We start from the raw sequence: 24,641 nt of genomic DNA on the forward strand, positions 1-24,641 counted from the left end.
GGCCTCACCCAAAGTTTTTCCCAAAGGTAGTCTGACTTCCATCTCAACCAAGTAATACACCTGCCTGTCTTCTTTCCAAAGCCACATTCCAAGAAAGGGTAAGCTAAACTTCACATCTAACATATAGTTAAGAATGGATGCTATCCTTCTATCTTAATAAGACTATTCCTTTTAAAGTGTCCCCACAGGTATTTGTAGCTAATGCAGATGGGGTGAAAAGTCAGGTTATGTCAACAGTGAGAGTACCTAATTGGATTTCTACATGTATTAAGTTATGTTATGAAATAGCTAACTTAGACCAATCATTGAGGGTTACAGCCCACTTCGCCAGGGCTCAAGCAGCTTCCGCAACATCTGAGAAATTTTCCACTGTGGAAATATATAGGACAGCAATTTGGGATTTGATGTATACTTACTCACTATTACTCCATAGTAAAAGCATCAAGATCTGATGCTCATTTTGGCAGAGCAGTTTTACAATCACTGTTCAGATAGGCGCCTAACACCTGCCTCCTGTGATCAGGTTATTGCTTGTGGGTCTGAGCTGTGAAGAAATGGCTACTTACCTTTACAGCAATTGTGGTTCTTCTTGATGTGTGTCCCTTATATTATTCCATGACCCCCCTCCTTCCTCGCTACTATGGAGGCCTGTACCATGTGGATTCTCCATTGACAAAGGAGCTGAGGAATGTTTGGGGGAGGGGGGGGATCATGCTGCCCTTTATACCTTCAGGTGAGAGGCACAAGGACAATCAAGGTGTAAGCATGGCCCCAATGGACACTGCTGGCTAAAAGAATCCAAACTTGGGTGCATGCATACTAACAGTGGAATATATATATATGGTGAATACATCCCGAAGAAGATCATACATCTGTGAAGTTAGCATTTATTTTCCTCTCCCCTCCGGATCCCGAAAACAGGGTGTGGAAACCTTTCTAGGCCACCCCAAAGTTAAAGCTGCTTATGGTTTTTCCCTTCCTCCTTTCTCTTATGCTATCTGTTTAGTCATCTCCCAAACAAGGGCCAAGAAAAAAGATTAAGATGGAGGCCAAAAATCTGAGAAAACCTGGCACTTGCCTTCCTCTGAAGATTTACTCCTCTCATCTTCATCATCCTCACAGTCCAACTCAGAAGAAGGGCATATCTAGGACCATAAGGACCTAGATAATCTCAGAGAACAGGTTCAGTTGACAAAGGTGAAGACCTACATGAAATGAGTTTTCTGTACTCTTTTTTTTCCCAATCCTAAATTCCCTGGGGAACAAGATTGGTAACCTGAATGGTTTTAGCTAGATCATAAGAGATTCACTAGTTGCACTTGTCACAAATTATGTAATCTCAAAAGATATTTAAGTAGATTGACTTCTGTCCCTAAAACAGGTGCCCTGCACACAGGTTCCCCAGAAAGGCAATGATTCCGTTTGTGGGTCCTGCCTCTCTTAATGTAACTAACATTTGTACAGCACAATCCTTTGCTAGGTTTTCTCTGCTTTTATTGAAGATGTGGCATACATGATCACCTTCCGGTTTCACTTTCCTGGTTCTGCCTTCATGAAGTCCTAAAAGCAAAGGTCTTAGAGGCTTGCTCTTCTACCTGTCTCTTGTCTGTGACCACCCAAGCAAGATAACCTGATACTTCTTGATAGTGAGACACAATATATGGCTTTGAGCAACAGATGCAGATTTGAGACCTGATTCTATGATATCTTACATCAGTCTAACGCCACTGATTTCAGTCAAATAACAGAGGGGAATTGGACCCAATCAAAATGTGCCAAGCAAACTCATAGTGGTAGGAACTGCTGACAAAAGAGAATAAACTTGCTTATTCTTGCCTCTAAGATGAAGTGGGTGGAGCTATCCAGCAGCATTGTGAGACTAGCAGAGGTTGCTCTGAGAAGACTAACTATTAAGACAAAATTGTCCCAATTTTGGTCAATGTGGTGGTATGTTAAAAGGAGACACTGAATTCCCAGATAAACCCATGACTAACATGCAATCGAGAAGCATTATTTGACCAACTATCAAGGCACTCGAGTAAATTGTAAAGGATTTTGAGAAACACCTTATTAACTGATCTAAAATATTTGTTACCAACTCCTCCTCCCCCAATCCCACCCACAGAGGAATGTTGGATCAGATCCACTCTCCCGGCAACTGGTACTTTGCACTACCATGCAGAAAACTTGGGGTGGTTCACAAATCTGGTCTCACTTGTGCATCAGTCCTTTATTTTGCACCTCAGGTTGCTTGGTTGCTTCAGCTAATGCAGGGCTAACATTGGAGTAGCATAGCTGGGTTTTGAAGAGTCCCATACAAAATGTTTTTGGTCATGAAGAGACACTGCCAAGACTTGGGGCCTTAAAGGGTTGGTGTAATATAAACTTAGATGAAAGGTGCTATGGGTGCTTCAGGTTTCTGACAAGCAGGTAGTAGCTCATCATTCCCAAAGATGCAAAAGCAACAAATAGGAAAAAGCAATAACAGTAGTTCCTGGATGTCCCACGGGGCTGTTGGTTGCTAGGATGCCAGGTCCCTTTCCTCTTTCCACTAATGAAGAGCAAGAAACCAAGCTGAAGATGGAATAGCTCTAAATCTTAAACAGAAAATAGTTATACCATCAAAGACGCATGCAATCTTGTCTTCAAAAGATTAGATAGTATTGTAGATGTCTGAGTATAATCCATTGTGTATGGCTTTTTAAATTATTCATTATTGCAAGTGAAATACATCAATAACCAAATATTGAGACGTTATCCTAAAGAGACTTAAGTTCTCATTTACAATGGCACAAAACAATATTTACCAAGGTCTCAAAACAAGAGTCCTTGAAATATCTAGGGAGTAAATAGGAAAGTTTTTAAGCATCTTAAACTTGAAATTTAGCTAAACAATTTAAACAATAAATATTGCGTCTCTGGTTTAACAAATATCCTTATTTATACAGAATATTAACTGCTAGAAATTAGTTCCACATCAGATTCAAGTAACAAAACACTGGATAATTCTTCATCTGCTTTATTTTCCACAGAGACATCTTGTTGATGGATTTTGAGGGCTCATGAAAGGCTCTAGACTTGGTGGGAACAGAATCTGTATTGTAATCAACTGAAGAGGAAGCCGAAGAACAAATTATGAGAACTACACAACTCATCTGTGTGAATCATGCTGCAATATTTAAGCTTAACAAGGAGAGCAAAAAGCTAAAATGAAAGAGATACTATCTGTCTGATACATCCTGCCTGGAGAAGAACTTTAGAAACTGAATGAAAAAGCAAGATCTGATTAGAGTCCTAAAATCTCCTCATGCCTTTAAAGCTCAAGATCAAAAGACTGACCACGGAGGTTATGGTGTATGGATATTGGAAAAAAATAGTTTACAGCAAACATAGAAAAAGTGAAGGTTACAGTGGATAGACAAGAACTTGAACCGGTTAAGAAGAATGGGAGACCATACAAAATAGTAAAAAGCAATATCCCTTGCTGGTTCACATAAAGGCTTTGACATGTTTGTAGTGGCATGATAAATGGAAAAGAATGTGAGTGCTCTCCTAAAGAATAGCTCAAAAGCCTGAGGAATGAAGCAGGGGGAAATATAGTTGATTCTGCATAGACAAGACAAATATGATGAAGAAAAATCATTATGCTGAAAGATGTTCTAAAGATGTTGCAGAAGCTCAAGTGGAAATGCACTGGTCACATGACAAGACAGACAGAGAGTAACTCTAGAATATCTTGGCTAGAACAGGGATACTTGGTAGCACTGTAGTGATATCTTCATACAAACAGCTGCTAATCACAATGTCATTTAAATAGTGATGCCTACTTGTTTACAGTATATGTACAAGAATATTGTCATCAATTAAATGATTTAAGATATAACTAGTTTATGTCTGGAATGGTACATACATACTAATGCCATTTTCATTTTCAGTAGAGGTTGGAGCTCTGCACCAGTTATGTCAAAAAGATCCCTAGAGCTAGGTAAGAATTATGTAATGCCTGCAAAGAATGTGTATGTTGTAAAGCATGGGTCTGATGCTGAATAGTCATCAAGAAGTACAGCTACTAAGTCAAAAAAATTAATTGAACTTGGCTTAAAGTTTAGCACATGCTTAAATGGCCTCCTGAATAGGAATGCTTTCCTGAATCTGAGGCTATTCATAAAAGCTTATACGCTTGCTCTCTGTGTGACATCTGAAAAGGCAACATGTCTGTTAGCATAATAAAGCGTCTTACAAGCTTGTCTCTTGTGACAGAGGAAATGCTTTAAGTGGTATCTCACCTGACATGCTAGCCTTTATAGGCAGTGAGCCAACTCTTGGCCAGTAACTTGATCAGATTATAAACATGCATTGATTGCTTCTGTTGGGGTTCATTAAGATAAATTAGATAATGGACTGGATCTGTGTTACCATCTACACTTATAGTGACTTTTCTGGTGATACAGTGCTATAATGTAGAATAATTGAGAGCATTACCCACTATGCAATAGGAGGTCCCAGATTCAGAAATTTGTGCTTTTAAAAATCACTGTAAATTTGGGATTATTTTCCCACTTTGTGTATTGGTGGGGTGGTGATGGGAGGTTATCCTCAAGTCAAGGCACAAGAAAAGTTCACCCCTTCATCCTACATCTGGCATTCAGGAAAAATTGCCATCCTTTCAATGACTATCTAACTTTTTACAGCATCCTAATAGCTCTTCCTTCCATACTGTCCTTCAGAAAAAAACATTATTATCCCCTAGATGACTTGTGCATGCTTTCCAGAAGCAGACCATCACTCTTTCAGAATACCAGACAAGCTTTTAGGAATGCTTTGGGAGGTTTTTATATTGTTTTAGTTTTATTACAGAAGTATTGCAGAAATCTAGTCTCTTCTTTTAGGAAGAAAACAATCTTTGGAAATTTTATTTGATCTTGAGATGACTTTCTAGTATCAGCTGACACTTAAGGGAGATGGAAGCATCGCTTCGAAAATAGTTGTATCGTTTTTCGTTGACTAATATTGTTGGGTCCCCTAAAAGTGGTTCATTGGCACTTTTAACTTATTTGTGGGGTATGAGAATTCTAGAGGTATACTGAATTTGTCAGTATCCTTTTGAAAGTCATGTCCTCCAGCTTTGTGTTTTGTAAACTTAAGCCCAACGTACTATAACGAGACATAATGAAAATATTTAGGAAGGAGACAAAGGGCTCACCCATCACACAATATTACTACTACTTCCTTCTGCAACTTGTTGTCCCACTCCCCTTTCTATCTCCAAACTTCACATACATAATGAGACTTTTCCAGGCTACCCAGATCTACATGATATGGCTAAGTGGTATGCAGTTTGAAAATATGAGTCACTTGCCCTTGCTCCTCTCTACGTTTTTGAGAGCATTTACAGGCAACTTCCGGCAGCAGAAGAAATGCTGGAGTAACACTAGAGAGGCTTTTCTTGGGAGATTTCTGATCCATTTTACTGAATACGTTGATTTGAATGAATACCTTCCTGCTCTTCAGTGGAACCATACCAATTGCAGTGCAGGTCAAGCCCTCTGTAGTTATGGAGGAGGGGGCATGATTTGGTTCCCTGCAATTTATACTATATTTAATCACTCTAAAAATAATTGTCATATTCTGATGAGGACAACTTCAGATATAGAATGGGCAATGGCAGCAGGTAAACTCTTAAGACAACATGATTTTGTTACCATGCAAAAGAGATTAGTAATAAAGGACCCTGATCCAACCTGACTGTTACTGAAGGCAATGTAAAGACTCTCATTAACTTCAATAGGGTTTGGATCTGGCCCCAAAAGACTGATTAGAAATACATGGGGAGGTGCTTTCAAATCCTGCTGTCTACACAGTCCTTTTTTGGAGCTTAAGTGCATAAAGTTCTATACTGGCAAGAGCAAACAGCAGTTTAGGCTTATTCATACCAGATGTTTGCAAGCCCCACATGTATGATCACATACTCTGTTTGTTTCAACGGATACCTCTGAATTTTTTTCTCTGCAGTATGGGGAGGGATAGCTCAGTGGTTTGAGCCAGGGTTGTGAGTTCAATCCTTGAGGGGGCCATTTAGGGATCTGGGGCAAAAATTGGGGATTGGTCCTGCTTTGAGCAGGGGGTTGGACTAGATGACCTCCTGAGGTCCCTTCCAACCCTGATATTCTATGTTTTTTCAAATTTTTCCGTAAGCTACGAATTTCATGGGCAGGTTCCATTACAGCATGATTTTCTAGTTGCTATGGTGAGAGACCTTGGCTTCTGGGAATACAGAGGAAAGCTTAGAGAAGCATGATTTGGAGCCACCCAGAAGCAGTAAGATGACACTACGTTAACAAAAGCAAAAAAAAAAAAAAAAAAAAGGGGGTGGGGGTGGGGAGGGCTTATGAAAGGTGCTGGATTCATAGGCCTGGAGACCAAGGTCCTCTGTCCATGAAAACAGGTACAGCACAGACCGCCACAGCAGTGGAAGCTTCTCTACCCTGGTGCACCCAAATCCCAGTCTTGGGGCACCAACTCTAACAAGGAGAGGATCATTCAGTGCCCATGAACCCATTGAATTCCTGGCCTCTCTGCTAAGCCTATGAGCAAGGAAGCTAGCTGTGGTGAGTTTGTTTTTGATGTGACCACTTGCCTGTTGGAAATGGGACTGAGACCCAGAAGAGCTCACTTCAGACCACAGACTTCTGAAGATAAGCTTTTTTTTTTTTTTAAGGTGCAGGAAGGAAAGGCAGGCACCACTGAAGACAAGGGCAGGCATAAGCTATTAAAATTCTCCAAGTTGTTATCCATCTCTTGTGCTTCCTTTAATGATTTCCTTATGACCTCTTCAAAAGAAAGCTCTGCTTTAATAGACTCCTCCCCATCCATCAGATGAAAGTCTCTTCACGACTCTAAATCCCTTTAAGATTGTTATGATTTTGCACTTGCTCATGAATGTCTCCACTTCCCTCTTCCCCCCCATGGAACAGACGCTTTACACGTACAAATGTGAACCCTGGTTACTAAAATTCCCTTAGCTACACACAACAAGACTGACTTTTTAGGATCCCAGAAAGGCTCACAGTCTGTGATCCAGCCCGATGTTGTTTGTTGCCCTTTCCAATATTGGGACAGGGAGAGGAGGAGGAGGAACAAGAAAGTGGGACCAGTAAAGCAAGTGTGTTTACTGACTCCTGTTTACAGGGTTCTTTCCCAAGCATATTTTTAACGTGGCAACCAAACTGAGTATGTGTAGTCGGTGGATACCATGCTGTGTGCATCACTGGGACAACACATGGATCCACGTTTGTGTTGTCTCCTTTTTGATATGCATTTAAATCAAGTAAATTTCCCACCATACTGATTCACTACATGTGCTGTTAATCATTTTGATTTTTCGTCGTCTTGAAATAATGTAGCGCTTGAGAGGCAGTAAAAACAAAATAGAACACACACATCTGAACAGCTAATCGAGTGATTTTTGTTCTGAAAAAATTCCACAGTGCAGCCTACTTGGAGCCTGACTGATGCCATCACAAAACAAAGGTTTAAGGCAACCGTAGTAAACAAATGGAGTTTTAAATATGCCAAGCAACTGCAAAAGTTTTTCTTCTGGTGACCATTCAGCAGTAAACAGGTCTACGCTAGTTTGCACTTTGCTACTATGGCTATACCAGTATACTATACTGCCAAAGCGCTTCCTAGTTATATTGCATTTTTGCTGATATAGCTTATTCCACTCCCCACTAAGCAAAATAAACTATACCAGTACCAGTGCAATTTGTCCCATGTAACTTTCTACACTAGGGGCTTTTGCTGGCACATCTATGTGGATCAGGGAATTACACCTCTTTATGTCCCTGACTAACATAGCTTTGCTGGCAAAGTTTGTAGTGCAAACTTGGCCTTGGATTTACGGAGATAAGATACCAATATGTGGTTATTAATGGAATGTAACAGCTCCAGCTCTTGAGAAGCGATTAGTTTTAAATTATTAAGTCTTTCTTTTACATTTGAAAAACTGCCTTATGTCAGAGACATTAGGAAATGGAACAGCCACTAACTGGTGAGGAGGATTGTTGTCCTTTGTGCTTGAACTTATGCATCTGTAAAAATGGAGATAATATTTATCCACTTTTGAAAAGTGCTTTGATCTGTTGAGATGAAAGGACCTATATAAAGCAAAGTAGTATTAAGACTGGTATTCTTTCCCTCATGGAAATAGTTTAAATACTTCTCTTTTATTCCCATAGGTGAATGTAGTGTATTTAAGGGTTGCTGGATTTGAAGCGCTGGAAATTAGCCTATTTTTATCAAGTACAAGGAAGAGCAGCCTGTTGCTATACAACAGCACCACCATAGACTCAGCCCTAACCTGCAGGGACCCCCACTCTGGCTGACCGCATCTCTAATGCAGTGTGTTTGCTGACTTCAAAATTGGCAGCTTTAATGAGCAGAGTCTCCAATAATTGACAAGTTTTGTGTGATTTGGGCATCATTCCAAAATTAATCAAGACCACCAATTTAAAAGCCACTGAATAACTGTTTATGATTCCAAGATTTTTAAGGGCAGAAAGGGACTGATGACCATTTAGTTTGACTTCCTACATAATAGCAAGGCATAGGACTTCCCTGAATTAATTCCTGCTTCAAGTGAAAAAAATCCAATCCTGATTTAAAGATTTCCAGTGAAGAAGAATCCACCATAACCCTTAGTAAGTTGTTCTGATGGCTAATTACTCTCACTTAAAAAAAATATGCCTTATTTCTAGTCTGAATTTGTCTGGCTTCAACCTCTAACCATTGGTTCCTGTTATACCTCTGTATGCCGGACTACAGAGCCCTTTATTATCAAATATTTGTTTCCCATGTAGGTACTTCTAAACTGTGATCAAATCACCCCGTAGTCTTCTCTTTGATAAACTAAACAGATTGAGCGCCTTAAGTCTCTCACTATACAGCATGTTCTCCAATCCTTTAATTGTTCTTATGGCTCTTTTCTGAACCCTCCTCAATTTTTCAACATCCTTCTTGAATTGTGGTTACACAAGAACTGGTCAGTGTTCCAGCACCAGTTGCACCCATTGCAAATGCAGAGGTAATATAGCCACCCCTCCTACTTGACATTCCCTACTTATACATCTAAGGATTGCGGGAGCCTTTTTGGCCACAGCATCACACTGGGAGCTCATGTTCATCTGACTATCCATCATGACCTCCAAGTCTTTTTCAGAGCCCCTGCTTTACAGGATAGGATTCCCCATCCTGTACATATGGCCTACATTCTTTGTTGCTAGACGTCTGACCTTACATTTTGCTATATTTAAATCATATTGTTTGTGCCATTTCCCAGGTAATCCAGATTGCTCCGAATCAGTGACCTGTCCTCATTATTTACCACGCCTCCAACCTTTGTGTCATCTACAAACTTTATCAGTAATTATTCTGTTTTATTCCAGGTCGTTGATAAAAATATTACATAGTGTTAGGCCAGGAACCGATCTGTGTGGGACCCCACTAGAAACACACCTATATGATGATGATCTGCCAGTTACATTTTGAGATCCTATCAGTTAGCCAGTTTTTAATCCATTTAATATGTGCAATGTTGATGTAGTTGTGCAGTATAGAGTTAAATGCCTTACACAGATCTGTTGCATCAAGACTATTATTTTTATCACTCAAAGAACTGAGTCGAGTTAGACAAGATCTATTTTCTATAACCCCCTTTTTCTTCTTTGTTAATGACTTGCCCCAGGTCACACAAGAAGTGCAGGGCAGAGCCAGAAAATCAGATCTCCAGTGTTGCATCCCAGTGCTGTAGCCACAGAACTATCTTTCTTCCTCCAAATAACTTTGAATGCATAGTAATTTGAGGTGTGTAGTTTTTAATTCCGTGAACTGAAATCTCATAAACATAAAAGTCAGTCATGTTATAGGTGGATGTTTTCCAGTGAAAAAATAGGGTCCACTTTTGCTAGACCTTCAGAGCTTCTGTGGACAGCATAGCTCCACAGCAACACAGTCCAAGTTGCCCTAAAATTGAAATCAGAGGGGGTGCCACATGCAACATTAGTAATTCTCCTCTAGCACAGAGACAAAGGATGTGTCTACTCTGATTATCTTCTGTAGCAATCAGTGAACTTTGTTTGACGTTAGAGGACTGACCTAAGCATGGCCGTGGAGTCTCCCTGACATCTCTTTCCGTGGGGCATGGACTTTCCACAGCTGACAGAGATGGTTACTTGTGGAGGCCAGATAAGGAGAGCAGTCGTGTGTTTTACGTTATTTGTTTTTGCTGAAGGATATTGGCCTTCAAAGGTATTTGGGACTTGAATGGTAAAATACAATCTGATGGGGGCAGAGATACATTTGCCTTCCCCATCTCCCTTCCAAACAGCTTTGACTTCTCGTGCCACTCCCTCTGAACATACCAGCAGTTTCTAGCTATTGAATGTTTACATTTTGTTGGCACATGTGACCTTCTGCACCAAGTACGCTGGGATGAAGTCCTAACCCTATTGAAATCAGTGGGAGTTTTGTAATTGATGTCAGTGGGGTTAGGATTTCATCCTGGACATGGATTATATTTTGACATTTTCCATCTTAAAAAAAAAAAAAAAAAAAGTGACTTGTTCCAGACAGCACCCCCACAGATGTGGTGTCTCATGTCTGTATATGCAGCTTGCCTCCAATGCCAGTATTGGATGGCTGAAGGCTAGAATTTTTTTTGCCAGGGTTCTTTGACATCCCTGCATGAAGATCTCTCACTTCCTCTAGAGCCTTTCAGATGATGTCAGACTCTATTTTCTCACTCTCTCACTGCCTGTGAATGCTGCTTGCACGTGCCTGGTAGCTCCTGTTGGCCAGGGAAGCAAAAAAACCGCAAGGACAAGAATTTGGATTTCCCCACAAAGCTTTCTAGAAGTGGATCAACTTCATACTCATTCCCATTCTCTGCTCTTCGGAAGCCAGATACTACTGGCATGCACTATCTTAAGATATGATCCAAAACATAGCTAGGCAATCTGTGTATTATGGTGGTGCTAGTTAAGGTTGTCCTGAGATTTCTACTTGGAACCTAATCTGATGCCCATTGAAGTCAATGGACAGACTCTTGTTGATGTCAATCGATTTTGGATCACAGCAGTCATACCTGGCCACCTAGGGATTTAGGAGCACAGACCCTACACAACAGATGCAGCTTAGGATGAAATATTTCCCTGCTGCTATTGCAGCATTGTGCCAGGGCACAAGAACCAAAAAAGAGAATCTGACTAGAAAATATTCCAGAACTGACTTGTCTTTCATTGTCCAAGCTAACCGATGTGTAATTGTTGTTCATTACAAACTGCACAAATGGTAAACATTAAACTAGACTTTAAAAAATTCTTTCTGATTCAATAACACAACCAAGACAGTTTGTTTTTAAATATGAGGCCGGATTTGCAGCTGGTGTAAGTTGATGTAGCTCAGTGGGCTTCAGTCGTACTACATCATTTACACTAGCTGATGATCTGGCCTATGTTCTTTTTAACCTCACAGAAAAATTTTGTAAAATGTACACAGATACTAAACCTATTTTAATGGCTTTATGTAGCTAGCATCAATTTGATATTTTAAATGTTTGAAAAGTTAAGGTAAATCAAAGTAATTGATTTGTTGGAAGTGATTATAGTTTAATAAAACAAGAATTCCTACACAAATAGGGAGAACTGCATGTTCAGTATACAGCCTGGACTGAGCAAAATCAGTCTTGCAATATATGGTTTCACTGCCATTCAGATGGGATTGTGCTGTTTCACACTGATAGTACGCTACTGTAGATATGAAAAAGGCACTAGCACCACCTAATTCTCAATCTGATAAAATGCAGTCTTGCCAACTTTATTAGCAAGCCTGTAACTCCTGATTTTTTTAAGGCTAGTTTTCTTGGGATGTATTGTGGGTGGGAGAATTGGAGGACAGAGTAATCTGGAGTCATTATTGCCTTGACTTTTTTTTTTTTTTAATGCAGTGTTATGCTGAATTGTGGGTGGATGTTATAAAGTGATTTGTTTCTACCCACCACTCCCATGCCCTGCATATGATGAGCTCTGTGGCATTAGGAACTGAGTTTTGCCAGAGCTAACTGTTAATTAAATTTCCTGATGTTACATCCTTAAACCCTGATCCTGAAAGCAAGCTGCTCCATGTTGGTGGATCCCTGTGTGTGCACTGAGCAGTTTGAAGGGTCAGGGATTTAGTGGTAAAGGGCTTGGGTGTTTGAGAAATTTTGAATCTGGCTTCCAGAAGTCCATAAACATAATTTTTATGTGAATTTACTGCTCATAAAGGGTGACAAATTGGCAATCCTGGAGAATGAAATGCTCTGTTTACTGTCCATTACAGGTACAGTGGTACAAACTTCACTACAGGGTCTCCTGAACTGCAGCAACCACCTCAAAGGGATCTCCCTCTGCACAGCCCCTTGGCCCCTCTTCTGAGGCTTCCAGTTCTGGTGGTATTTTTTGTGATGGTAATAATACTTATGCAGGTGCCTTTTCATTGGGAATTGACCTGAACCCACCTAACACATTTCAATTAGGTCATCTTAAAGTCATCAGGTGACAACAACTTTCATTTTCTCCTAACCTGGTCTGTAGTTGAGCTGGTGTCCTAGATCCTGAAAACACTTGTCCATCTAAGGCATTTATATAACTCCTCAGTTACTTATTCAGATTAATATCTGGCCTGTAGGCATGCAACAGTTTAGTCTTCATGCAGGTTAGTGGCCAGTTTCAGACAATCCCGAGCCTAGATTTATTTTTCCTCTTTTGGAAGTGTTAGGTAAGTGTAATGTGTTTAGTAATACTTACAGAAGTCACTATTGGAGCTAGTCCTCTATATTTCATAATCTATTAGTTTTACTATATATACTGTGACAGGGTCAGGCCAGATGGTTACAGGAGAGTGTTTAGAAGGCAGATATATTAGTCCCAGGTTAAGCAGATCTTACCTGGGTAAGGTAATAGGCAGTTCCAGAACAAGCAGGAACTTGCTGGAACCAGTTAAGGCAGGCAGGTGAACTAGGACACCTGGAACCAATTAAGAAGAAACTGCTAGAATCAGTTAGGACAGGCTGGCTAATCAGGGCACCTGAGTTTAAAAAGGATCTCACTTCAGTTTGTGGTGTGCATGTGAGGAGCTGGGAGCAAAAGGCACTAGGAGCCAAGAGTGAGAAGGGAAGGCGTACTGCTAGAGGACTGACGAGTACAAGCATTATCAGACATCAGGAGGAAGGTCCTATGGTGAGGATAAAGAAGGTGTTTGGGAGGAGGCCATGGGGAAGTAGCCCAGGGAGTTGTAGCTGTCACACAGCTGTTCCAGGAGGCACTCTAGACAGCTGCATTCCACAGGGCCCTGGGCTGGAACCCAGAGTAGAGGGCGGGCCCGGGTTCCCCCCAAATCCTCCCAACTCCTGGTCAGACACAGGAGGAGTTGACCTGGACTGTGGGTCCCACCAGAGGGGAAGGTCTCTGGGCTGTTCCCTGACCCACATGGTGATCAGCAGAGACAGTGGGGATTGTTCTCCTTTCTTTTCTCCAGGCTGGCCGGTGATGAGGTTATCTGAGTAAAACAGCAGATTTGAGCCATGAAAGTGGCCAAACTGAGGGCTGCCATGAATCTCTGAGGCGAGCAAATCCGCCAATAAGCCCAGGACCCACCAAGGTAGAGGACGAACTTTGTCACAATACACAGACATCATACAATTGAGCTGAAAGGGTATATTGAATGGGGTCCTGCACGGATCTGTCCTGGGTCTGGTTCTATTTAATATTTTCATAAATGATGTGGCTAATGTGTCAGAGAGTACATGTACAAAGTTTGTGGGTGATACCATGCTGGGGAGGGTTGCAAGTGCTTTGGAGGACAGGATTAAAATTCAAAATGATCTAGATAAATTGGAGAAATGGTCTGGATTAAATAGGATGAAATTCAGTAAGGATAAATGCAAAATACTACACTTTGGAAGGAATAATTAATTGCACAAATACAAAATGGGATATGACTTCCTAAATAGGAGTACTGCTGAAAAGGATCTGGGGGTTATAGTGGATCACAAACTAAATAGGGGTCAACACTATAACACTGTTGCAAGGAAAGCGAACATCACAGTGGGATGTCTGAGCGGAAATGTTGTAAGCAAGACATGAGAAGTAATTCTTTCGCTCTACTCAGCACTGATAAGGCCTCAACTGGAGTATTGTGTCCTGTGCTGGGCACCACGCTTCAGGAAAGATGTGGACAAATTGGAGTAAGTCCAGAGAAGAGCAACAAAAATGATTGAAGGTCATTTAGAAGACACGAGATGTAAGGAAAGATTGAAAAAACTGGGTTTGTTTAATCTGGAGAAAAGAAGACAGAGGGGGACATAAGTTTTAAAGTACATAAAAGATTGTTATAAAGAGGAGGGTGATAAATTGTTCTCCGTAACTACTGAGGACAGGACAAGAAATAATGTTCTTAAATTGCAGCAAGGGAGATTTAGATAGAGGGAGAAAAACTGCTTAACTGTAAGGGTAGTTAAGCAATGAACAAATTATCTAGGGAGGTTGTGGAATCTCAGTCATTGGAGGTTTTTAAGAACAGGTTAAACACTTGTCAGGGATGGTCTACATAATACTTAGTCCTGCCTCAGTGCAGGGGACTGGATAGATGACCTGCTGAGGTTCCTTTCAGTCCTACATTTCTGTGATTCTGTTTTAGCTTTTGAGGACAGATTTAAGATTTCAGGTCATATAACACTTGCATTTGGTACAAACGCTAAGGTACTACTACCTTAGGCCAAAAAAAAAGGGTGAGAAAACTCCAAGTTAACAACAAAAGCATGAGGTAAATACTAAACAGAATGCTCCAACTGAAGTCACAGGCAGCGAGAATGAACTGAAGGGGATAGGTGTAGCACTGCCCTTAAATAGCCATAGGAAGGGTTCTAAAGGCCAGATGGTGTCAACGGTGCCCTAAAAGATACTGCTAAGCAAAGTTATCAGGCTTTGGTGTGCTGGGCACATGCACACCATAATGGAATACACATTTGCAAGCACTCAAAGAAGAATTATAGCCTCTACACTTTTAAAATGCCATCAGCCACTGTTTTGGTAACAACGTTCAAATTAATTGAACGTAATCCTGATGCACCAGAGGTGGCAGGCAGAACTCTGCAGAATTAATCTCCCCTTTAACTTTGGCCACACCTTTCTCATGAACATGTCCCTTTGCATGTCTGCAGGCTAAAATGAGTCCTGTTCTGAACCAGGTTAGTGGACCAAGTTTTTTACCCCTTTGTTTCCTAATGAAATGCAAACACAACACTGGACATTTTCTTCTGTCTTGCTGGAGTTGAAATCAAAACTTTGTGCATTTTCTTGTTTTCAGGTCCAGTAACAGTTTTTTATTTCTCCAGAGGAAGACTTAAGAATTTTAGTGTAACAAAGGGAACAACTGTGGGAAGAAAATCTATAAAAGTAGACAGAAAGAGAAATCATATTAAGAATTCAGGAGGCTTCTCATTCCCTATGTTGGTGGGTGTTCACTGCTTGAGGGCCTCGGAGTCATGGTACAAGACTCATTGCCCCTGCCACACATCTTCCCACTCTTATGGGGACGACTCCCTTTACAATCAAAAGCAGGGGGAAGGTGAAACAGGAACCTTTAACTAAAGAGAATAAGAGGTTGCTGAAATTAGGTTAATTTATTCCTCCTTTGCCATAGCCATTTTGAGTACAGTATGAGTTACTTTTTAAAGATGGTCTGTATAATATGATATACAAGCCTAGTTTGCCTTGTAAACTTGGCCAGTGTTGAATGCTTGTTTATTACTGTACAACACTTAGCTCCATTACGTGACATGATGGATGTTGTGCCTTTTGTATCTGGTATAGAAGACTATTAGTTTCCCCTCATTAATCTAGTCAGGCTGAATGCTCCAGAAACTCAGTAAACATAGACTTAGAAAACACGAGACAAAATAGCTACTGTAGAGTGAACAAGCCACTTTTTAAAACCCAAATATAATAGAGATTCCTACTTCATGTTCCCTACTCTCTCCTTCCCAGCCACCCCCCATGGGATGGGATCATATGTCAGGGCGCAGAGATAATTAATCTGTTGATTAGAGAGGGGGACTGGAGTCAGAAATCCTTAGTTCTTTTCCTGGCTCTGACACTGATTTGTGGTGTGATCCTGGGCAAGCCACTTAATTTATATAAACCTCCTTCTTTATTTCCTGTAAAATGGGAGATGCTTATGTCCTTCAAAGGCTTTTATGAGGCTTAGTGTTTATAAAAGACATTGTGATCCTTCTATAAAATGCTATATAGTGCAAAGTTCTTATAAATAAACTATATTAAACCAGCCACCTGCCATATTTATTTTTTCTAAGTTGTTATTTTTTTGATTACTGGAATGCAAACAAGCATGCTAAACTGTTCCTGGTTGTTTTTCTTCCCTATGGTTTATAATTTGAAAAGAAAAAACACTCTAAAATTACAAAATTTTAGAAATATATTTTCCCTCATAGTCTCTCTCTCCCCTACCTATCAGCCCATAGCAAATTTCTACACAAAAGCATGGTATTATAACCTGCTGAAAAGAGAGGTGTAGTCAAGAAATAGTTGTATATATTAAATAGTACTTAGCACTTAAATAATGATTTTCATTTTCAGAGCACTGTGCAAATATTAATCCTTACAACATCTTTGTGAAGTAATTACTGTTTTAATTTTTTATGAGACAGAAGTTAATTTATTTGTCTAAGGCAACAAAGAAAGCCAGAGCTGGGATTAGAATTCAAGAAGTTCTAGGCTCCCAAGTCCAGTGGTCAGACTACTTATTCTACACAATTCAATGTTTATGATGTCAGAATTCTCTATACCCATAAAAATTGAGTAACGTATTGTTGGATTTTAAAAGAAAAATAGTTATTAAGGAGCTAGAAAGTGCCACGTATCAAAAGATGCAAACATTTAAGTGTGATACTTTCTCTGCAACTTTTAACTCTTCCACATGGCTGCACGATATATATAATCTGGATGTCATGCAATCATTCTGATACCAATAAGCATAGCATTTGTATTTTCTCATACACCCACCAAAGGACTGCCTCCTTCTCTTCTGTCAGTGAATAAATTGGCACTGTTATGTAGATTGTTAACATGATGGGTATAGTTCATTACAAATTCTCATGTCAGTATAAATTCTACAATTAATAATGCAACTACCTGTTTTTTGACACTGTTGAGGCTGAAATAGTCAAAATATGACCTACTGTCTTAGAAAGCCATAGGTATTTCTTACAATGCGTGTGTTAAATATCTCCTTTCAGGTTGCTTTTTAAAATCAGTGATAAAAGCCATCACTTATGAGCCACCCTAAAATAAAAAATTTGTGTGTGCAAACCTATGTGATGAATAAATAGATTGGAAATTTACTTCAGTTTTAAAGATGGCCTGCAAAGATAAGGAACTAAATTTCAGTAACTTCCCTATAATATCTACTTGATCCCAATAACCAGGCGAAGAGGGGAATTTGGCACATTAAAACCATTTTTCCCCTTCTTTCATCAGTCTTGCTCCTGCTTAAAGGGACATCAATAATAGGATGTCATAGATACCCTAAAACTCCACAGAAGCCAGTGCATCAGGAGTTACATAAGTTCTTTCTTTTGTGTTGTATGTTTTTGTTTGGTTATTTTATTTTTTTTGTTGATTTGTTTTTGAAAAAGAAACTTTGAAAAATGGGGGGGGGGGAGTGCCTTCAGGACAGTTCCATGCTCCAACCTAATGCTGTTGAAGCTATGATATCACAAGTCAGCACGTACAGAGCTGTCGCATCAGAGCAAGAGCCAATAATCATGGGATCAGAAAGAAAGCAAATTATAGCAATACCTTCTTCCTACTATTTCCATAATTGTCTTCGTTTTTATCCTGACACCATACTCTGGCAAATACAATACTACAAAGTGTCCTGAAATAACTTTTGAACTCCATACAAAGCAATCGTGGTTGTGTGTGTTGCTGGGTGATGATGTTTTGACATGTTGCTATACTACATTGTAAAGTACCAATGTAACGGTATGACATTGCCAACATAAATGCCACATTATTAGACGTGATTTAATCAAATCAGACCAACTCCTGTGGAAACCCCTACTAAAGGAAATGTTAAGTAAGTGTTATCACTCATAACAGTATTTCTAGGAACCTCAGGACTATCCCATGACTGCAAAAATTGCCTGACAGATGTTCATGGATCTTAAAATCACTAGTCAGGCTTATGAAATGTCATTGCATCATAAGGTTGCAACATGGTGCTATGACTTTCTGATGCACCATTGTCAAATTATGTTGCATATGTAAAATTATTGTGAGCTGGTAACAGATCACAGAACTGGCAGTCCTACATTGCACATCAAGGTAAAGTTACTGAACTTTGATAATTGTGTATGAGCAACTGTGAGGTGTATATTTTAAAGCCTAATTTCAAAGTACTAGAGGAAGAACCATAACAAAGTGTCCATTGACTAATTGTAGTATTTATATAAAATGGGTGTGTATGGCATCTTCCTATTTATTATTGGTTTTGTAATTGTACCTTGAGGCACCAATCAAATTCAGGCCCAGTTGTACTGGGTACTTTACAAACACAGCGTGAAACATAGTCCCTGCCATAGGGAATTTATAATCTAATTTATTTAAAGACAAGAAGCTGTAGGTAAAACAAACAGAAGAACTAGGGGAGGGTAAACATGCATCCATGTAAGCCAGCTTTGTATGTGGATTGAGTCAAGCCTATTTTTAATTATAAGATGCAGAGAACAGATGTATAAAATATCAGAAGTATATCTCCCAGACTAGAGAATTTTATAATCTAGTATAAATAGGTAACATAAGTAAATACTGTATCAACACAAGCAGGGCTGATAAAACAGGGAAAAGAGAAATCTCTTGTGGGAGCATTTTTCCCCCCCTTTGTGTATGGGGAACTCTTGGATAGTGATAGTTAGACTTGCCCCAGCATCGCTTAAGAATAATCCTGTTGTGCTTGGGTGTGGAAGTGTCAGTGCACAGCACCCACACTGAGGCTAGTTAGCACAGGCCAAGTGAGAGAGGTTTTGGACATGAGGTTGCTATTTCAGGGGTAGAGGCCTGTATGTACAAAGAAATACGCAGTCTCCAGTGGAAAGAGGATCAAGCCTTCCAGGGACTGCTATCCCATAGCGTACATTGTAATTTGGGTGACTTTAGGTTTCAGGCCTGTGATATGAACATCGATGAAGTGAGCTGTAGCTTACGAAAGCTCATGCTCAAATAAATTGGTTAGTCTCTAAGGTGCCACAAGTCCTCCTTTTCTTTTTGCGAATACAGACTAACATAGCTGTTACTCTGAAACCTAATAATTCACTGTGTCTAGTAATTCATGGGCCCTGGGCATAGCTGGCTTTGGGCACTTAGTACAGAAGAAGAATCCAGAGAAGCCACCTTTTGTGGTGAAGTGCTTGGCTTCTTCACTGTCAGCAGGCTCCCTATTAGTCCTTGTTGCCCTAGTGGGTGAGATCAGTGGGATTTCCCTGAAAGGGACTCTGGGGCTTTGATGGTGCTTGGATACCATGGTGATGGTTGCCTTGGCAACACACGAGCCAAACAACCCCCATCTTCTGACAGGGATCTCTCAGGGCCTCCTGCACTCACTCTCCCCTAGTCCTAAGAAGGGGCCTAGCGCCTCTCGGCTTCGGACCCTGCCCATTTTCGGGTTCTGAGACGGCCCCTTTCCTCCCTCTCTCGCTGTCTCTCTTCCCCCGCCTCCACCCTTCTCCCATTGGTCACTTTTCCGCAGGGTGTCTCCTAGGTGTGTATCTATTCGCTGAGGGAACTGACATGGTTGAGAAACAGCCAATAGAGCGCGAGGCTGGAAGTGACCGGCACATGGAAATGCCAGTATGATTGGTTCAGGGCCCGCATGGTCCCGCCCGCGGGAGCAGGAGCCCCGTTGAAGCAGGCGTTTCAAGATGGTGGCGCCTGGGTGGGGGAGGCGGCTCCTGTGAGGAGGCGGCGACCGAGGCACTCCCCCGGCCCGGGAAAGAGGAGCGGCGGGGACACGCGGAATGGCCCAGGTGGGTGCTGAGCCCACAGACTCCCGCGTCGAGGAAGGTGGGCAGGAGCGGGGCCTGCGGCCCAGCCGCTGGCTTGGTGCCGTCCCCCGGCCGGGGTGATGGGGAGGGTTTCCCTCTCCTCCCCACGCCCCACGGGATAATCCTCTGCCTCCTCCTCTCGGCACATCGAGGTAACGGGGACTATTCTGCCTCCTCCCCAGAGCCACCCTGGGTGTGTGGAGGCCCCGTCCTACCTGCACCTCCTTCTTTCGAGTCCCCTCCCCCCTAACCTTGGCGCGGGCAGTGAGGAGGCGCCCGACCTCCCCCAGGATAATGGCGACAAATATCCCCGGGGGGGGATTCTCTCTGCTTCCCCCCCCCCCCCCCCCCCAGTAATATGGAGGATTTTTCCCCACACATCCTATTGCCCGGCTCGCGGGCGGTGATGGGAAAAAGTCCTCCCCATGCACTTCTCTTGCCCCCCCCCCCGGGAATGGAGAGGATCCCCCTCTCGCTGCGCGCGCACACTCAGTGGGAAAATGGGGATTGGGAATTATTTGTCCTTGCGCATCCCCTCAGCGCGCGTCCCCCTACTCTGTGTAATGAGAGGAATCTCGCTCGGTCACACGCAAGGTGATGGAGGAGCGGGGCAGTCCTCTTCATATCCTTTTGCCTATTCACAGGCTCAGCCTTAACAATGTAAGGAGAACTCCGCCCACTCCCTCCGCGCCCCCCTCCCCATCCGTCCGATTCCCTTCACGTTGGGGTAATGAGGAGAAGCCTGCACATCCTCCTGCTTTCCCACCCCCTCACCTTCACTTCTCTTCCTTCACTTTGGGGTAACAGGAAGGATTTTTCTTGTACACTTTCTTCTGCTGCCTCGCTGGAGTGATGAAGGCTCTTCCCTGCACCTCTTCAATCCCTAATTGTGGATTAATGGGGTGGATTTCCATTTGATACATTCCCAGAACAGTATGGGGGTTTGCCCCTAATTCTTCTTCTCTGTTTCTTCTGTGGTCAGGAATGGAGATGCTTTCCCCCAATTCTCTCCTTCTTTGAACAATGAAGATTCTTGCCCTGATCTGTTTATGTGAGCAATAATGAGGTTTCCCTTGGCCCCAGCTAATGGGGATCCCCCACCTGGCCACTTCTTCCTGACTGGGAAATGAAGATTCTGTACCTGATCACCTTCCAACCCAATAATGGCTGCTCCAGCCATTCTCTTGCCCCAATATAATGGCATCTATGTAACATTTCCTCTATAACCCTCTTTTGCCAACCCAGGCAGTGGGCACAAGTCCTCCTACCATCAGATGGAGACAGGAAACTGGCAATGCTGTGTGCTATCATTTCACACCCCCAAAGAGGGGTGGGCTGGCTGGCTGAACCTTTTCAATTCCATTTCTGTCTCCAGCAGGTGAGAGATGTCTAGCCAGCCAAAGAACTTTGAACTTATTTTTTAGGTTTTTTTCCTTTGAATTTTTCCCTTTCTGTTACAGTTAGATAGTTTAGGGATTTTCATAAAAAGTATCACTTCTGCATATTCACATGAACACTATTTGGGGGGATGGTCTTTTGGCTCTGATGTGGTGTTTTCTTGGCAAGAATTACCTTGCAAAAAGCTGCCTTACAATTTGTTTGTTCCCTCTTTTTTGTTATTATTAGGAAGCCAATACTTAAGTGTGGGGTGAATGGAAGCCTTCCTTATTGTTCTCTATACTCTACAGAACTACAAATGGTCCCACACTGCCTCCCCCCCTCCCCCACCATTGAAACCACGTTAGCAAGTGGGTCATGCTGTAAATGGAGCAGCTGTTTCGCTATTTGAGGGGGGCTTATTTAAGGTGCAGTTTACTGCTGCTTTTTCCAGATAACCTACTGTGGTACTCATGGACGGATGTGACTGATTCCCACCAGGTTGCCACCTGGAACTGGAGTACTACTGAGCCCTCTGACCCACCAGCCTGGCTCCCTCTCACACTGTGCTGCTGTGACAAGCTGCAAAGCCCTCCATGCTTGCACTTTCACCAGCATTCACAGAGGTAGAGACTCACCCACGTGAAGTTACATGCAGGCTCTCTAACCGCTAGCCTAGGACCCCAGAGCAGTACTGTCCTGCCCTGCTCAAATCTGGCCCTTATATGGGTTTAATACTTGGTCCGCCTCTCCCTCAGTGTGAAGAGGACCATGCACACTTGTATTAACCAAGCTGCAATTTTCCCCAGACACCTTAGTCAAACGCACATTGATTTGGATTAAAATGTATAAAACAAGTTTATTAACTACAAAAAGATAGATTATAAGTGATAGCGAACAGATGAAAGCAGATTACCTAGTAAATAAACAAAACTGCAAACTGAGTCTAACATACTCCAGTAAAAGCCTTTTTATGCAGCATGCTGGGGGAATGGGGGGTGCCAGTAAGTGAAAAATTCCAGTTAACTAAATAGGAGGGAGTTTGGGTGCAGGAGGTGGTGTGGGGTTGGGGTGAGGGAGGGGGTGCAGGCTCTGGGAGGGAGTTTGGGTGTGGGAGGAGGCTCGGGGCAGGGTGTTGGGGCATGGGAGGGGTTTTGGGGTGCTGGATCCGGGGGGCGCTTACCTCGGGCTGCTTCCCGCAAGCAGTAACCTGTCCCTGCTGTTCCTAGGTGGAGGCAAGGATAGGTGGCTCTGTGCGTTGCCTGTGCCCCAAGCGCTGGCTCCATTCCTGACCAATAGGAGCTGTGGAGGCAGCATGCAGAGCCGCCTAGCCACGCCTCTGCCTAGGAACAGCAGGGACAGGTGGCCGCTTGCGGGAGCCCCTGCCCTGAGCCCCCTCCCAGAACTCGTGCACCACACCTCCTCCTGTGCCCCAACCCCCAGTCCCACACCCCCTCCTGCACTCCGAATCCCTCATGGCTGTTCCTCCGCCTAGGAGCAGCAGGGGCATGTTGCCACTTCCTGGGATCCACGTGGAGCCAGGTAGGGAGTCTGCCGGCCCTGCACCAACCGGACTATAAACCAGACTTTCTATGAAGATTAGAAATGACAGTTTCGAGCTTTCCGGTTGGTACAGGGTCGGATAACACAGCTTTTACTGTAGATAAATAGGATATGAATTAGCAAATTCTCGCCATGAGTGATAAACCGGCTGGCAGATTCTTAAGGCACGAGCTGCCTTTGCTTTGCAGCTTGGGTATCCCAGGTTTTCATACACAGGCTAGAAATCCCTTTAGTCTGGGACCATCACTTCTCCCAGTTCAGTCTTTGTTCCTCAGGTGTTTCCAGGTGTGTTGTAGGGAGAGCGAGGTACCATTGTGATGTCATTTCCCCTTTTATGTCTTCCCACTTGCTGGAAAGCTCTTTTGCTGTGACTGGGTGAAACAGTTCACATTGCGTAACGCTGTCTCTGAGAGGTTTCTGTTGTACACAGTTCCTGGGGTAATCCTTGTGCTTGTGTGCATTTCCTCAATAAGCCATTAACATTGTTTGTACTTTTTACTGTTGTACTTGAAAGTCTGCTTTTGGGTGTTTTCAACCTCACAACATGTTTCAGTAACACATACATAGCACATATAATCCAATGAGATATTAATGTCTAGCGGATAAGACTTTTAGAATAATACTTCACAAGGCATACTTTGTGCAAAACATATCCTGATGATATGACAGTGGTGAATAAGAGGGTGCCGGGGTCACAACAGGGATGTGACCATATTGGACAAAATGGTGATCGCTAACTGGCCGCACCAGTGCTCCTTGTGTTTATCTGTGTGGCCTTGTCATCTGTTTTGCATAGGTATGTTTTCTTTCCAGTATGTGGAGAAAATCATGGCTGTATCCCTGTTTGGCTTTTTTACTTGGCCATCTTGATGGCCTCCAGAGATTATTCCCTACCTTCAGAACATGTTTCTCTGTGCCAAGACTGGTGACATGAAGGAACGTGAACTGTTCTGTGTGGTGGTGATTTATGGGGCCTTCTCCTTTGGAAGTTCAGTTCTGATTTTGTGACAATCGTTAATTCAGCTTTTGTCTTTCAAAACTGAATCTTCTTTGTTTTGTAAGCAGAAAATAACTTCTCTCCTGAAGGCAGTGTTGTCATGCAGACATGGTAGATTCTGATGACATTAAGATAGATGATCCTGAGTGAGAAATTCCTTTTGGGGGAATAGTCTGTAGAGTTTGGGTTGAGGTTTTTTTGGTTGGACTTCTAAGCTGCATTGATTATACAAGTGGCCTGCACTTCTATTCTAAAACATGGCTTTCCGGAGCCAGAGGATGAGGAGGGGAAACCCTGGTTATGGTGAGCCATAGAAAGGACTCAAGTTTCTTCTGAACCACTCATCCTTTCTGGACATCTTGGGCAGGGAATGTACAGTTTCTTACAAGGAACTTAATTTCCTGAAGCCTTTTAGGGCTTTGCCTTTGACTGAACCTGTTCACATTGCTGTGTGCTAGATATTTTCATGTCTCGTGTCTACTCCATCAAGTTTATCTTGTAGCAAGAATCTGTCTCCTTCAAAGAATATGCTCAAAAAGGCAGCAAAAA

General features: G+C 42.3%; 1 protein-coding gene across 2 annotated transcripts in view; it reads left to right on the forward strand.

The window, feature by feature from the left end:
• Positions 1-19,997: 19,997 nt before the first annotated feature.
• Positions 19,998-24,641, forward strand: part of DGCR8 (DGCR8 microprocessor complex subunit) — a 46,684-nt gene continuing 42,040 nt past the window's right edge. For both annotated transcript variants that reach the window (XM_074972382.1, XM_074972383.1), the window contains exon 1: positions 19,998-20,137. The gene's annotated coding sequence lies outside the window, so the exon portion shown is untranslated. The remainder of the gene's footprint in view (positions 20,138-24,641) is intronic.

The sequence above is a fragment of the Natator depressus genome, chromosome 15, assembly GCF_965152275.1.
Source record: "Natator depressus isolate rNatDep1 chromosome 15, rNatDep2.hap1, whole genome shotgun sequence".
Lineage (NCBI taxonomy): Eukaryota > Metazoa > Chordata > Testudines > Cheloniidae > Natator > Natator depressus.